General features: G+C 40.9%; 1 protein-coding gene across 3 annotated transcripts in view; it reads left to right on the forward strand.

The window, feature by feature from the left end:
- Positions 1-10,607: 10,607 nt before the first annotated feature.
- The window catches only part of LOC115225330 (mesoderm-specific transcript homolog protein), a 40,430-nt gene continuing 33,129 nt past the window's right edge, over positions 10,608-17,908 (forward strand). Inside the window, exon 1 of one of the 3 annotated variants that reach the window (XM_029796279.2) lies at positions 10,608-10,794. The gene's annotated coding sequence lies outside the window, so the exon portion shown is untranslated. Of the gene's footprint in view, positions 10,795-13,941; positions 14,072-14,556; positions 14,605-17,908 lie in introns of those variants that run through there. The other 2 variants (XM_036513953.1, XM_036513952.1) reach the window with 2 other exon arrangements.

Genomic DNA, 17,908 nt, shown 5'->3' on the forward strand with positions numbered 1-17,908 from the left:
AACTGGGGTCTGGGAAGCCAGAGGGCTGCACCAGGCCCAGTCTGATCTGGCAATGTTTCTACGGCTGGATGCCCTTCCTAATGCCAACCACTCCATGAGTGTAGTGGGTGCTTTTTATGTGCCACCGGCACAGGTGCAAGACGAGTCTGCAAACGGCCACGATTGGATGGTGCTTTTTATGTGCCACCGGCACGGGGGCCAGGCGAGGCTGGCAATGGCCACGAACGAATGGTGCTTTTTATGTGCCACCGGCACGGGGGCCAGGCGAGTCTGGCAAACGGCTACGATCGGATGGTGCTTTTTATGTGCCACCGGCACAGGTGCCAGACGAGTCTGGCAAACGGCCACAATCGGATGGTGCTTTTTATGTTCCACTGGCACGGGGGCGAGGCTGGCAACGGCCACGAATGGATGGTGCTTTTTAAGTGCCAGACGAGTCTGGCAAACGGCCACTATCGGATGGTGCTTTTTATGTGCCACCGGCACGGGGTCCAGGTGAGGCTGGCAAACGGCCACGAATAGATGGTGCTTTTTATGTGCCACCGGCACGGGGGCCAGGCGAGGCTGGCAATGGCCACGAACAGATGGTGCTTTTTACGTACCACCGGCACTGGTATCTCAGCTGCAATTTCCATTGATCGATTTCGATTCTGATTCGATCAATGGAAATTGCAGCTGAGATACCAGTGCCGGTGGCACAATATCAAAAATTGTCAAAGTGTAGTACAACGGTTTTGCTATGGAATGGTGAAACCATTTTTTAATTTTCTGAAAAAGCAACATTTTGGACTTACAACACTTTTGCATAACAGCAACGAACACATTTTTGCCAGCTGAGTGAATTGGAGAACTGTGAAATAATGTGTCTTGCTAAAGAACACAACCTGTCACCAAGAATCGAACTCAGGATCTTATGACAATGAGCCAAGTATCCTAACCAAGAAGCCACAAACCTTGGAGTTAGAAGATGGCAACAAAATAGTTTACAGTAAAGATTGTTTGCCAACATAACATGGCAGTCCTGGTTTAGGACTAATGTTGCTGTAATTTAGCCCCAGGAGACATCGTCTCCAGCTGGCTATATGACACGATCTGTGTCCTTATATTTTCGATCAAGGGAATCTAGCACCCCCACTCAGCTCAAAACAATATCTGTGTATCACAATTTCTGGGTTATTTCCCTTCATCGGCACAGAATAATTGTTTGGCCAGAAGTGGTGCTGCCAAATTCCCCTTTGAAATATATAGTTTTTAAAGTGACAATGATTTATAAATTAGAAAATTACAATTTTTAAATCTCACAAGGAGAGATATTCAGCAACAGTACTTTGTAGTAAATTGTTTGCCAACATAACATGGCAGTCCTGGTTTAGGACTAATGTTGCTGTAATTTAGCCCCTGCAGACATTGTCTCCAGCTGGCTCTATGACACAATCTGTGTCCTTATATTTTCGAACAAGGGAATCTAGCACCCCCACTCAGTTCAAAACAATATCTGTGTATCGCGATTTCTGGGTTATTTCTCTCCATCGGCACAGAATAATTGTTTGGCTAGAGGTTGTTGTTTGTTCCTTCTCAAGCCATGCCTGGCTCATAGGGCCGGCTTTCCCAGTTTCCTTGGTGTATAGGTTCCCCACCTGGATGGGACGCTGGTCCGTCGCAGGTGAGCTGCAAGATGCAGGTGGAAAGAGTGAGAGAAAGTTGTGGCAAAAGAGTCAGCACAAGTTTGCCATTATCTTCTGCCAGAGCTGCGTGGAGCTTAGGTGTTTCGCTCATAAACACACACATTGCCTGGTCTGAGATTGAGATTCGAACCTGCGATCCCTCGACCGGGAGTCATCTGCTCTAACCACTAGGCCATGTGCCTCCACACACACACACACACATATATTGTTTGCTCCTTCTCAAGCCATGCCTGGCTCATAAGGGCCGGTTTCCTTGGTGTATAGGTTCTCCGCCTGTACAGGATGCTGGTCCATCGCAGGTGAGCTGCAAGATGCAGGAGGAAAGAGTGAGAGAAAGTTGTAGCAAAAGAGTCAGCAGAAGTTCACCATTACCTTCTGCCAGAGCCGCGTGGAGCTTAGGTGTTTCACTCATAAACACACACATTGCCTGGTCTGAGATTCGAACCCATGATCCCTCAACCGCGAGTCCGCTGCTCTAACCACTAGGCCATGTGTCTCCACTTGGCTAGAGGTGGCGCTGCAAAATTCCCGTTTGAAATATATAGTTTTTAAAGGGACAACTAGCGACTGATTTATAAATTAGAAAATTACTATTTTTAAATCTCACAATGAGAGATATTCAGCAACAGTACTTTGTAGCCATGTGATGTTGGCATACAGTCTTTACTACAAAGTACTGTTATTCTCATATATATATATATATATATATAGTTTCTCTCCTTGTTTTTTCCATGTCCCTTTCTATAGAAGAGCGTAGACTCGAAACGTAAAAAACTTTTTCTATTCCTGAGCATTATACTAATACATCTGTTTGTTTTGTACAACACCTGTCTTCGCCTTTTGTTTTTTTTCGTAAACTATCCCTATATATATATATATATATATATATGTATTGTTTCAGTCATTTGACTGCGGCCATGCTGGAGCACTGCCTTTAGTAGAGCAAATCGACCCCAGGACTTATTCTTTATAAGCCCAGTACTTATTCTATCAGTCTCTTTTGCCGAACCGCTAAATTACAGGGATGTAAACACACCAGCATCGGTTGTCAAGCAATGTTGGGGGGAAAAACACAGACACACACACACACATATACATACATATATATATACAATAGGCTTCTTTCAGTTTCCATCTACCAAATCCACTGACAAGGCTTTGGTCAGCCTGAGGCTATAGCAGAAGACACTTGCCCAAGGTGCCATTCAGTGGGACTAAACCCGGAACCATGTGGTTGTTAAGCAAGCTACTTACCACACAGCCACTCCTACACACACACACACACACACACATATCATCATCATCATCATCATCACCATTTAACGTCCGCTTTCCATGCTAGCATGGGTTGAACGGTTCAACTGGGGTCTGGGGAGCCCGAAAGCTGCACCAGTCCAGTCAGATCTGGCAGTGTTTCTACAGCTGGATGCCCTTCCTAACGCCAACCACTCCGAGAGTGTAGTGGGTGATTTTATGTGCCACCGACACAAGTGCCAGACGAGGCTGGCAAACGGCCACGCTCGGATGGTGTTTTTTATGTGCCACCGACACAGGTGCCAGACGAGGCTGGCAGACGGCCACGCTCGGATGGTGTTTTTATGTGCCACCGACACAGGTGCCAGACGGGGCTGGCAGACGGCCACGCTCGGATGGTGTTTTTATGTGCCACCGACCAGGTGCCAGATGAGGCTGGCAAACGGCCACGACCGGATGGTGTTTGTTACGTGCCCACAGCATGGAGGCCAGTCGATGTGGTACTGGCTACGGCCACGTTCGGATGGTTTTCTTGTGTGCCACGTGCCACCGGCACTGGTACCACAAAGATACAAATTCCATTGATGTTCATCTATTTTGATTTGTTTTGATTTTCACTTATATATATACTACGGGCTTCTTTCAGTTTCCATCTACCAAATCCACTGACGAAGCTTTGGTTGGCCCAAGGCAATAGCAGAAGACACTTGCCCAAGGTGCCACGCAGTGGGACTGAACCCAGAACCATGTGGTTGGTAAGCAAGCAACTTACCACACAGCCACTCCTATCTCACACTGTGAGATTTAAAAATAGTAATTTTCCAAAATACTTTACCTTCTGACAATAATGGAAATGGAATTTTCCTTGTCTATTATTGTAATATCTGACTTGTGTTCTCTGTTCCGATCCACTGAAACTGGAAAATCCCGCAACATCTTGCGTGTTTCCACTGACGATGCACATTGAGCGGAGCTTCTAGCTTCATTTCTCTGAAGTCTTTGCATTTCCTGATGATTCATGAAAATTTAGACTGAAAGAGCTTAGCAGTGAACTGATGTCCCAACGAGGCAAAGTGTCCTAACAATATTGACGTTTGTTTTACAATAACAACATTGAGTTGACCCAACTGGTGACAGAGGCTTCTTTCAGTTTCCGTCTACCAAATCCACTCACAAGGCATTGGTCAGCCCGGGGCTATAGCAGAAGACACTTGCCCAAGTTGCCAAGCAGTGGGACTGAACCCGGAACCATGTGGTTGGTTAGCAAGCTACTTACCACACAGCCACTCCTGTATGTATGTATATATATATGTATGTATATATATGTATGTATATGTATATATATATATGTGTATGTATATGTATATGTATATATATATATATATATATATTATATATATATAGTTAGAATTTACAAACAAAACAAAAGATGAAGACGGGTGTGTAAACAACAAACAGATGTATTAGTTTAATGATCGGGAAGTGAGAAAGTCATTTATGTTTTGAGCCTGTGCTCTTCGACAGAAAGAAACACAGAAATAAACAGGGAGAGAAAATAAAAAAGGTTTTAGTGGCTAATGATCTATTATATATAGTCACCATCCGATCGTGGCCGATCGCCAGCCTCATCTGGCTCCTGTGTCGGTGGCACATAAAAAGCACCATCCGAGCGTGGTCGTCTGCAAGCCTTGTCTGGCACCTGTGTCGGTGGCACATAAAAACACCATCCGAGCGTGGCCGTTTGCCAGCCTCGTCTGGCACCTGTGTCGGTGGCACATAAAACCACCCACTACACTCTCGGAGTGGTTGGCATTAGGAAGGGCATCCAGCTGTAGAAACACTGCCAGATCTGACTGGCCTGGTGTAGCCTTCAGGCTTGCCAGACCCCAGTTGAACCGTCCAACCCATGCTAGCATGGAAAGCGGACGTTAAATGATGATGATGACATATATGTGTGTGGTGACTCCAGCACTTGCACTGGTTGGGCTTGACCTCAATGCAAATTTAGTAAAGTGAATGTGTAAATGCAAGTTTATTTGATTTCTGATAACACTGACCTCAAGTATGTAATTGCAGTCTATAACTTGGGCTCCTTTTATTGAGCCTGGCCACAGTTCATTTATTTCGTTCAGTATCTTAGAGGTGTCCTGTGTCAAAAATATCATTCATAGCAGACGTTCTCTCATAATCATTCACACACTCACCTGACTCGGACTTAGAAGTTACAGCTTGAGTTGTTATCTATAATTGTAAAAATTAAAAGTAATTCAAATTCAATGTTTTCTTGAAACAATAAATTTCTATAGGCGCAGGAGTGGCTGTGTGGTAAGTAGCTTGTTGACCAACCGCATGGTTCCGGGTTCAGTCCCACTGCGTGGCACCTTGGGCAAGTGTCTTCTACTATAGCCTCGGGCCAACCAAAGCCTTGTGAGTGGATTTGGTAGATGGAAACTGAAAGAAACCCATCGTATATATGTATATATAGATATGTGTGTGTCTGTGTTTGTCCCCCTAGCATTGCTTGACAACCGATGCTGGTGTGTTTATGTCCCCGTTACTTAGCGGTTCTTCAAAAGAGACCGATAGAATAAGTACTGGGCTTACAAAAAAATAAGTTCCGGGGTCGAGTTGCTCGATTAAAGGCGGTGCTCCAGCATGGCCGCAGTCAAATAACTGAAACAAGTAAAAGAGAGATTAGAATTTAAATTCCAGTCCATGAAAAGCTTCCTTTCTACAATATTCTTAAAGGAATGAAAAATTATCCAGTAACTTGGGCTCATACGAATGAGCCTGGTTGGTGTAAAATAATAAATGCACCCTTTTAAAGCCTAGTCAGACTCATGGGCCCTGTTTCCCGGTTTCTATGGCGAATGTGTTCCTCATCTGGACGGGACGCCAGTCCATCGCAGCGTTTCTCATTTTTGCCAGCTGAGTGGACTGGAGCAACGTGAAATGAAGTGTTTTGCTCAAGAACACAACATGTTGCCCAGTCCAGGAATTGAAACCACAATCTTACGATCATGATACTGACACCCTAACCACTAAGCCACGCACCTCCACATTGGTGTAAAAGACTAACAGATATCTCTTGTCAAGAGTACAGGTGACAGTCAGACCGCTGATGTTTGTTGTGCAATCCACTGTTGTTATTTGATTGCTGTTATTCTGTGCATCCGTGTGTAAAGACCACATGGTTCCGGGTTCAGTCCCACTGCATGGCATCTTGGGCAAGTGTCTTCTACTATAGCCCCAGGCTGACCAAATCCTTGTGAGTGGATTTTGAAGGGTTGTTTTTATTTTTACCCTTAACTTAGAAATGGAGAAAGACATAGGCGGAGGAGTGGCTGTGTGGTAAGTAGCTTGCTAACCAACCACATGGTTCCTGGTTCAGTCCCACTGCGTGGCACCTTGTGCAAGTGCCTTCCGCTATAGCCCCGGGCTGACCAATGCCTTGTGAGTGGATTTGATAGACGGAAACTGAAAGAAGCCTGTCGTATATATGTATATATATATATATATATATATGTATGTATATGTTTGTGTGTCTGTGTTTGTCCCCCTAGCATTGCTTGACAACCGATGCTGGTGTGTTTACGTCCCCGTCACTTAGTGGTTCGGCAAAAGAAACCGATAGGATAAGTACAAGGCTTACAAAGAATAAGTCCTGGGGTTGATTTGCTCGACTAAAGGCGGTGCTCCAGCATGGCCGCAGTCAAATGACTGAAACAAGTAAAAGAGAGTAAAGAGTATAGTGCTAGTGCATGCATATACAGCTGCATGTGCACACATACACGCGAGTAATGTCCAAATCTGCAACCAATCAAACAGGTAGCATGGCACCTTGGGCAAGTGTCTTCTACTATAGCTTCAGGCCAACCACAAGCCTTGTGAGTGGATTTGGTAGATAGAAACTTAAAGAAGCCCATCGTATAAGCGTAGGAGTGGCTGTGTGGTAAGTAGCTTGCTTACCAACCACACGGTTCCGGGTTCAGTCCCACTGCGTGGCATCTTGGGCAAGTGTCTTCTACTATAGCCTCAGGCCAACCAAAGCCTTGTGAGTGGATTTGAAAGACGGAAACTGAAAAAAAGCCTGTTGTATATATGTATATATATATAGGCGTGTGTGTGTTTGTGTGTCTGCGTTTGTCCCCCCAACATCGCTTGACAACAGATGCTGGTGTGTTTACGTCCCCGTAACTTGGCAGTTCGGCAAAAGAAACTGATAGAATAAGTACTGGGCTTACAAAGAATAAGTTCCGGGGTTGATTTGCTCGACTAAAAGGCGGTGCTCCAGCATGACCGCAGTCAAATGACTGAAACAAGTAAAAGAGTAAAAAAGAGAGTAAAGAGTATATATGTATATGTAATTATAAGTGTATTTGTGTGTCTGTGTTTGTCCCCCCAACATCGCTTGACAACCGATGCTGGTGTGTTTATGTCCTGCAACTTAGCGGTTCGGCAAAAGAGACCGATAGAATAAGTACTAGGCTTACAAAGAATAAGTCCTGGGGTCGATTTGCTTGACTAAAGGCAGTGCTCCAGCATAGCCACAGTCAAATAACTGAAACAAGTAAAAGAGTAAAGAGTATTTAGTGAATGATGAAATTATATTTAAATATCACATTTTTTAAAAATAGATACAGTTGTTTCTTTAGTAGGCTTGTGGGTAAAGGTGCTTTATAAGCAGAGGTATATGTTGAGGTGGAGGGTTTCAATATCTGCCAAGTATTATAAAAGATAATAAATCTCCGAACGAGATGTAAACAGTAACCGCTCGACAACGTAAAGTGTACTAGCCATCTGAATGTGGCTAGCCACTGGGGGTGGGTGTTACTGAAGCTTTTAGCCCCAGGAGATCATCGTCTCCAGCTGGCTTTAGACACACTTTCTGTGCTCTTCTGATATTCGCAAAGGGAGGTCATCCCCTCCCGATAACCTAAGTGATACATACGGACTATAGTTTCGAGGTTTTTGCCTCTCGTCAACGTACGGTAATCACTGGATTTCGATTGGAGAGACCTGTTTGCGAATATCTATTTAATGTTTTTCCCAGCAACCACTGTCACTAGATTTATTATTGCTTTCAGAAAGTTTTTCGAAATCCGTGACAGTGGTTGCTGGGAAAAACATTAAATAGATATTCGCAAACAGGTCTCCCTAATCGAAAACCGGTGATTACCGTATGTTGACGAGAGGCAAAAACCTCGAAACTATAGTCAGTGCGTACCACTTAGGTTTTCGGGAGGGGATGATCTCCCTTTGCAAATATCAGAAGTGCACAGAAAGTGTGTCTAAAGCCAGCTGGAGACGACGATCTCCTGGGGCTAAACACTTCAGTAACACCCACCCCCGGTGGCTAGCCACATTGTGATGGCTAGTACACTTTACGTTATTATAAAAGAGTTTTACTAAATATTTACAAGTTTTCTATCTAGTTAAATAGGAGGGGAAAAAGAAAGGGGTATATAATTTTTATTTGGATTTAATGGTTCAGTGAAAGAGACTGACAGAATAAGGACCAGCCTTGAAAAAAATTAATTACAGGGATCGATTTATTTAACTAAAACCTTCAAGAAGGGGCCCCAGGTCAGCCCCACTCAAACAACTGCAAAAAAAAACAAAAAAAAAACAATTCAGCACATGACCAGCACATGATTGAACCCTGTATCAGGATGCTTCTGAAGAAAAAAAGATACCATTCCCCCAACCCAACCCTAACCCTAACCCAGTTTTTTAAAATAATTTCCACGTAACTAAACTCTTTTAAACTTCGTCTACTGGTAGAATGTGTTTATAAAACATCTTTTTCTCTTGGCTTTATTGAGAAAATTATATAGTTTGTAAGATATTTGTTGTTTTTTTTCTTCAATTTCTGCAATTTCAACCAATCAATGACGTCTGTTGAGGTGAAAACATTCTGTGTCGTATGAATATGTCCCTTGTTTAAGAAACAGATTAGGTTTATTTACACCAAAACAACAACAACAAAAAACCTCAGAGTTTTTTGCGTGGATTCAAGTACCCTGACCTCCTAATATGCTGCAAATCCCATATTTTGGTTCGGAAAGTGTTAATCTGAAAATTTACCCTTATTTCATCGACCTCGAAATGATGCAAAACAATGCCGACCTCGGCGGAATTCGGACTCCGGACGAAAGAGCAGGAAGAAATGCCGCTAAGCATTTTATCCAATGCGCTAGCGATTCTGCCTTGTCTCACGCACACAGACAATGGTTTGAAATTCTGGCACCAGGCCAGCAGTTTTGGAGACGAAGGGTAAGTCCCGAGGATATCGACCCCTAGGACTTGGCTGGCACTAATTTTTATCGGAGCAGAAAGGGCTGAAAGGCGAAGTCAACATCGGTGAAATTCGAACTCAGAACGTAGACAGACGAAATGTCGCTAAACAATTCGTCCGGCGTGTTTAACGATTCTGCCAGCTTACACCACACACACACACACACACACACACACACACACACACACACACACACCACACACACACACACACACACACACACACACAACACGCACATACATACAATACGCCCGTAGTCGATATATACACACACACATACACAGAACTGCAACCAGCAAAACAGTGAAATCTGCTGCTAACACAGATACACAAGTATATATTTCTTTACTACCCACAAGGGGCTAAACACAGAGGGGACAAACAAGGACAGACAAAGGGATTAAGTCGATTACATCGACCCCAGTGCTTAACTGGTACTTAATTTATCGACCCCGAAACGGGTGAAAGGCAAAATCGACCTCGGCGAAATTTGAACACAGAACGTAGCGGCAGGCAAAATACAGCTACGCATTTCGCCCGGCGTGCTAATGTCTCTGCCAGCTCGCCGCCTTACACACATACAAACATACATACACACACATACATACAATATGCCTGTAGTCGCTTATATACACACACATACACGTAACTGCAACCAGCAAAACAGTGAAGTGAAATCAGCTGCTAATACAGACACACACGTATAGGTATTAATACGCACACACTAACACACAAACAAACACACACACACACACACACACACACACACGTAAGTTCTAAGGATATCGATCCCTAGGACTTCTTTGGTACTAATTTTTATCGGACCAGAAAGGGCTGAACGGCGAAGTGAACATCGGTGGAATTTGAACTCAGAACGTAACGTCAGACGAAATTTCGCTCGGCGCGCTAACGTTTCTGCCAGCTCGCCGCCTTACACACACACAAACATACATACAATACGCCCGTGGTCGCTTATATACCACACACACACATACACGTAACTGCAACCAGCGAAACAGTGAAATCAGCTGCTAATACAGACACACACATATAGGCATTAATACACACACACACCAGCACACACACACACATGACAACGTGCACTGCACGCACACACACTAGCACACAAACACACTTAGCAACAACACACCACACATACCACACAACGTGCACTGCACGCACACACACTAGCACACAAAACACACATTAGCACACAAACACACACACGACAACGTGCACTGCACGCACACACACTAGCACACAAAACACCACACACATTAGCACAACACACACACACACGACAACGTGCACTGCACACAAACGAAAAATCAACCAATGAAAACAAAGTATTTTGCCGTAACGGACGACCAGGTGACCATCGGTGATTTCCGGTAGGAAGCGTTCTGCCGTGACCGGGGTAACCAGACCAGACACAGCTGCAGAAGGACAACATACACCCCCTTATATACACGTGCATATATATGCATAAATATATATATATATGCGTACACATATATACATACATGTTGGTCTAGATTAGAGCTAAGACTTCACTCGGTAAGTATAGCCTTATATATGTATATATACACATTTATATATACATATATACACTCCCCAACACGTGTGAATGTATATATATGTGTGTGTGTATGTATCAGGTCGTCCCATAAGTTCTGTCCCATTTTTACCTGTTTTTTTAAATTGAATGGAATTTAATAATATTTTATATTGCTTTTATGCCTTTGTGTATATTTAAACTAATTAAATTTTATTTTGCAGAAGAATAGGATTAAAATTTCTTTGATTAAAACCCTTTCTAACAAGGAAGTATCCAAAGAGCATTTGAGGGCCCATAATGCTTTATGGGTACAAAAAAGGAAACCCTGCAGCCGAAGCGACTCGAAATATACACTCAGGTTATGGGAAAGAATGCTTGAATGAAAGAACTTGCTGAAGATGGTTTGCAAAATGCAGAAGTGGAGATTTCAGCCTTGAAGATGAAGATCGAACAGGACGTCCAGTTGAGGTTGATGATGAGCCCCTTGAGGAATCCCTTGAAGAAAATCCTGCATTATCAGTTGAAGAATTGGCAATAAAGCTCAGTTCAAACCGTACAGCTGTCCGTCGTCACCTTCAACAACTTGGAAAGGTTCCTAAACTTGGAAAATGGGTGCCTCATGAATTGTCCGAAAGTAACCGCAAATCCAGGGTTGACATCTGCCCTTCACTCCATTCTTGTGAACCCATTTCACCCTTTTTGTCACCCTTTTTGGATAAATTTATGACTGGTGAGGAGAAATGGATCTTCTATCGAAATGTTAAACGTTTTAAACAGTGGCTTGGTAACAGAGAAAAAGCTCAACCACAACCGAGAAGGGAACTTCATGGGAAAAAGGTTCTTCTCTCTATCTGGTGGGGTTGCAAAGGAGTAATTCACTTTGAATTGTTACCACCTAATGCAACAATCAAAGGGTTTGAACCAAGCTTTGAAAAAAAGAGAGACCCTCTTTAGTGAATCAGAAAGGAGTGGTGTTTCATCAGGACAATGCGTGACCCCTCACTGCAAAGATCACATCACAGAAGATCAAAGAATTTGGTTGGGGAAAAAAATTCCTCATCCACCTTATTCTCCAGACCTTGTTCCTTCAGACTACCATTTGTTTCGAAGTTTACAGAATTATTTGGGGGGACATATAATTTTCGTAAGCCAGGAGGAGATCGAACCTGGCATTTCAGAGTTCTTTGCTTTGAAACTAAAAGAGTTTTTACATTGATGGGGTTAAAAATCTTGTAAACAGATGGAAGGAAGTCAGAGATAATCAGGGAAAGGACATTGATGATTAAATTTCAATTAAATACAACATTTGATCACTTGTTTTCTTTATTCAAAATTCGGACAGAACTTATGGGATGACCTGATATATATTATATAACTACGTGTGTGTGTATATATATACTATATATTATATATATATATATATTAATATCCCTATATATATCTGTGTGTGTATATATATATATATAAACACTACGTGTGTGTGTGTGTGTATATATATATATTATATATAGTATATAAGATATAACTACGTGTGTGTGTATATTATATAATAACTACCAATGTGTATGTATATATATATATAACTACGTGTGTGTGTATATATGTATATATATATATAACTACGTTTGTGTATATTTATATATATATGCATGAGTTAACGTGTGTGAAAATTTACGTATTTATGTATGTATATATATATATATATGTGTGTGTGTGTGTGTGCATAACTAGACGTGGGTGTATATATAGTATATATACATATAACGTGTAAACTTTACGTATGTATGTGCATAACTACATGAGTGTTTATATATATTATATATATGTTCATGATTTAATGTGTTGTATATTTATATATATATGCATGAGTTAACGTGTGTGAAAATTTACGTATTTGTATGTATATATATATATATGTGTGTGTGTGTGTGTGCATAACTAGACGTGGGTGTATATATAGTATATATACATATAACGTGTAAACTTTACGTATGTATGTGCATAACTACATGAGTGTGTATATATATATATATATATGTTCATGATTTAATGTGTGTGTATACAGATATGCATAACTACATCTGTGTGCGTCTGGTATGTATAAAATGCATATAAAACTTTATACAAGCATTCTAATATCGAAAGACAGTCGTTTGTGTGTGTATAATATATGAAGTTACGTTAGTGTATGTATCTATCTACATATACACATCTTTCTGCAAAGTTCTTTTGAATAAAGAACAACGCGAAACTCGAAGTAAACAACGATGCTCCAGCATGGCTACAGTCTGATGACTGAAGCCAGTAAAAGATGTGTGTGTATATGTATGTGCTTGTGTATATATATATATATATATATATATATATGTATGTGCATATATACATGTGTGTATCTATGTACGTATATCTATGTAAATATTGTATGTATATGTATGCTGTATATGTGTATATATATGTACGTATATGTATTTATACATATGTACATATATGTATACATACATATATGTACGTACACATGTATATACGTATGTACATATATATTTATTTACGTATGTAGGCATATATACATGTGTGTATCTATGTACGTATATGTATATAAATATGTGTATGCATATGTATGTATGTACGTATATGTGCATGTATGTATGTACGTATATGTGTATATATATATATGTACGTATATGTATATATATATGTGTGTGTCTACGTATTTGTGTATATATATAGTACGTATTTGTGTGTACATATATATATATGTACGTATTTGTGTATATATATATATATATATATGTACGTATATGTATTTATACATATGTACGTATATATTTGTGTATTTATATATATGTACGTATTTGTGTGTATATATATATGTACGTATTTGTGTTATATATATATATATGTACGTATATGTATTTATACATATGTACGTATATGTTTGTATATATATGTATACGTATATGTGTGTGTGTGTATATACGTACACATATGTATATACGTGTGTATATATATATATATATATGTACGTTTATATATATATGTATGTACCTGTATATATATATGTGTGTGTGTGTGTGTGTGCAAGTCCTGGGCGTTGGTTTGGCGGGCGATATGCCAGAGTTGGCGGTGTTGCTCCTCAAGTGTTTGTTCCGCATTGTCTGTTGCATTTTGAGTTCAAATCCCGCCTCTTTGTCACCGGAAGACTACGAGCTCTCTCTCTCTCTCCTCCCCCCAGCTCCATACTCCCCGTGAGAAGTGTACGAAGCCCTTCGTCCTTAAGCAAGTATTTCATCAGAAACCTTTCATCGCTCGTACAACAGCTGGCAAGAGAGAACGCAAATATCTACTTACATTCTCTGTCTCTGTCTGTCTATCTCTCTCTCTGTCTCTCTGTCTCTCTGTCTGTCTCTGTCTGTCTGTCTGTCTATCTCTCTCTCTCTCTCTCTTTCTGTCTGTCTCTCTCTATCTGTCTATCTCTCTCTGTCTGTCTATCTCTCTGTCTTTCTCTCTCTGTGTCTGTCTATCACTCTCTCTGTCTGTCTGTCTCTCTCTCTCTCTCTGTATGTCTCTCTCTGTCTCTCTCTCTCTCTGTCTGTCTGTCTCTCTCTCTCTGTCTTTCTCTTTCTCTCTGTCTATCTCTCTCTCTGTCTTTCTCTTTCTCTCTGTCTATCTCTCTCTCTGTCTTTCTCTCTCTCTGTCTTTCTCTCTCTCTCTGTCTGTCTATCTCTCTCTGTCTGTCTTTCTCTCTCTCTGTCACTATCTCTCTGTCTCTATCTCTCACCTTTGTGTATATGTACCATATTTACCTGTATGTAAGTCGCTCCTCAGTTTTGTTTTTTCTCCTTTACAATTAAATCAAGTATAAAATTGTACTTTTTTTAACGAGTAAATACGGTGTGTATATACACATACATGTTTTATATGTAAAGACAGGCGTGGCTGGGTAATGAAAGATTTAGACATGTGTCTAAGACACTACATGTATTTATTTGCAAACGTCTGTCGCTTTTCATATATGTTTATGTTTTTTAAATATGTATGTTATCAAGAGATCTGAGCAATGCGAATGCATTGCTCCAGCATAGCCCTGTATTTGAGTGTATGCATATATACGTGCGTGTTCGTATATATATATATATATATAGGTGCAGGAGTGGCTGTGTGGTAAGTAGCTTGCTAACCAACCACATGGTTGCACCTTGCACCTTGGGCAAGTGTCTTCTACTATAGCCCCGGGCCGACCAAAGCCTTGTGAGAGGATTTGGTAGACGGAAACTGAAAGAAGCCCGTAGTATATATGTATATATATATATATATATATATATAATATATATATATACGTGTGTGTGTGTCTGGTTTGTCCCCTTAGCATTGCTTGACAACCGATGCTGGTGTGTTTATGTCCCTGTTACTTAGCGGTTCGGCAAAAGAGACCGATAGAATAAGTACTGGGCTTACAAAGAATAAGTCCCGGGGTCGAGTTGTTCGATTAAAGGCAGTGCTCCAGCATGGCCGCAGTCAAATGACTGAAACATGTAAAAGAGAGAGAGTACATATATATATATATATATATATATATGTGTTTGTGTATATATGTGTGTGAGTGTGTGTGTATATATATATATATATGTGTGTCTGTGTTTGTGTATATATGTGTGTGTGTGAAATCAGGCACCTATTTGGCACTAAATTTTGAAACCCGTACCAAGTTGACCAGCATTTACTTGTTCTGATCCAGTAGAGTCATTTGATTGTGGCTATGCTGGGGCACCAACTTGATGCATTTTACTCAAACACATCGACCCCCAACACTGGTTTTCTTTAAAGCCTGTCATTTGACTGCGGCCATGCTGGAGCACCGCATTTAATCGAGCAACTCAACCCCAGGACTTATTCTTTTGTTTTGAAACCACCTGAAGAATGTCTCAAAGATGTGCTGAAATAAGACATGAAACGATCGTAGTGGTTATTTATAATTGTTAAATTTCTAAATTTATATAAATTATTTTATGTATTGGCTTAAGTCTTTCTTTGTTTGATTTGCATAATAGTGGTTTTGTCTCTAATTTAATATAATATATATATATATATATAAGGGGAATATTGTGTTGTACGTCTTGTTTCTTTGTTTTTTTTTTTTTGAAAAAAGTTCGTTTCTATGTTTTTGTTTCTCGTAATGTTCAACGTTTTCTATGAGGATTTACCTTCCCAATGAAACTCGGTTTCTTCTCAAACCTGCTATAATGTGATACATGTCTTTGGTGTGGTAATTGTCCGCGGCTGAAGAAGGCTTTTGACCTACCTGTTATATCAATTATGCATTGATATAAGTTGTTCAATAAAGCCCGAAACATATGTACCGCAAAATCCTCTGCATCCTGTTTTTCTTTTGATACATATATATATACATATATATGTAGGTATGTACATACATGTATGTATATATCCATATATTTATATATTATTACATACATAAATATATATACATACACAAACACACACATACATATGCATACATTCATACACATACACACACACATACATGCATATATATACACACACATGTACATATACATACATATATATACACATACATACACACATACATGCATATATACTCACATACATATGCTTTATACGCACTTTTGACAAGTTGTGGTGCACCTGAGCACTGTATACAATAATTTCATTATATTATATTATTATTTATATTATTATATGTATATGTATATGTTGGGGCAAGCGAAATCGAAATCGAATTGAACCAGCCAGGATCCCTGGTCTGGTGGTACGTAAAAAGCACTATCCGACTCGTGGCCGATGCCAGCGCTGCCTTGACTGGCTTCCGTGCCGGTGGCACATAAAATACACCAATCCGACCGTGGCCGTTGCCAGCCTAGCCTGGCACGTAAAAAGCACCCACTACACTCACGGAGTGGTTGGCGTTAGGAAGGGCATCCAGCTGTAGAAACACTGCCAGATCAGACTGGAGCCTGGTGCAGCCTTCTGGCTTCCCAGATCCCCGGTCGAACCGTCCAACCCATGCTAGCATGGAGAACGGACGTTAAACGATGATGATGATGATGATATGTGTGTGTGAGTGTATATATATATTATCGTTTTGACGTCCTCTTTTTGATGCTTGCATGAGTCAGGTGGAAATCGTTGCGGAAGATTTGTGTGTGTGTGGATGTATTCCATTCTTGTTCCTAACCCTCATCTATCCAAAAACAAGGTAATATTTCCCCATGGCCAGACTAGAAATGGATGATACATTTACAACTATCACACGATGACAAGATAGGAATGCACACACACACACACACACACACACTTGCAGACATGTACATAGGTATGTGTATAATTTAAGGCGGCGAGCTGGCAGAAACGTTAGCACTCCGGGCGAAATGCTTACCAGTATTTCGTCTGCCGCTACGTTCTGAGTTCAAATTCCGCCGAGGTCGACTTTGCCTTTCATCCTTTCGGGGTCGATTAAATAAGTACCAGTTACGCACTGGGGTCGATAAAATCGACTTAATCCGTTTGTCTGTCCTTGTTTATCCTCTCTGTGTTTAGCCCCTTGTGGGTAGTAAAGAAATAGGTATGTGTATAATCTTTTCTACTATAGGCACAAGGCCTTAAATTAGGGCGGGAGGGATAGTCGCTTACATCGATCCCAGTACGCAGCTGGTACTTAATTTATTGACCCCAAAAGGATAAAAGGCAAAGTCGACTCAGAACATGACAACAGACGAAATACCTATTTCTTTATTACCCACAAGGGGACAGACAAAAGGATTAAGTCGATTACATCGACCCCAGAGCGTAACTGGTACTTAATTTATCAACCCTGAAAGGATGAAAGGCAAAGTTGACCTCGGCGGAATTTGAACTCAGAACGTAACTGCAGATGAAATACCTATTTCTTTATTACCCACAAGGGGCTACACACAGAGGGGCCAACAAGGACAGACAAATGGATTAAGTCGATTACATCGACCCCAGAGCGTAACTGGTACTTAATTTATCAACCCTGAAAGGATGAAAGGCAAAGTTGACCTCGGCGGAATTTGAACTCAGAACGTAACTGCAGATGAAATACCTATTTCTTTATTA

This window comes from Octopus sinensis, linkage group LG27, assembly GCF_006345805.1.
Source record: "Octopus sinensis linkage group LG27, ASM634580v1, whole genome shotgun sequence".
In the NCBI taxonomy this organism is placed as follows: Eukaryota; Metazoa; Mollusca; class Cephalopoda; order Octopoda; family Octopodidae; genus Octopus; species Octopus sinensis.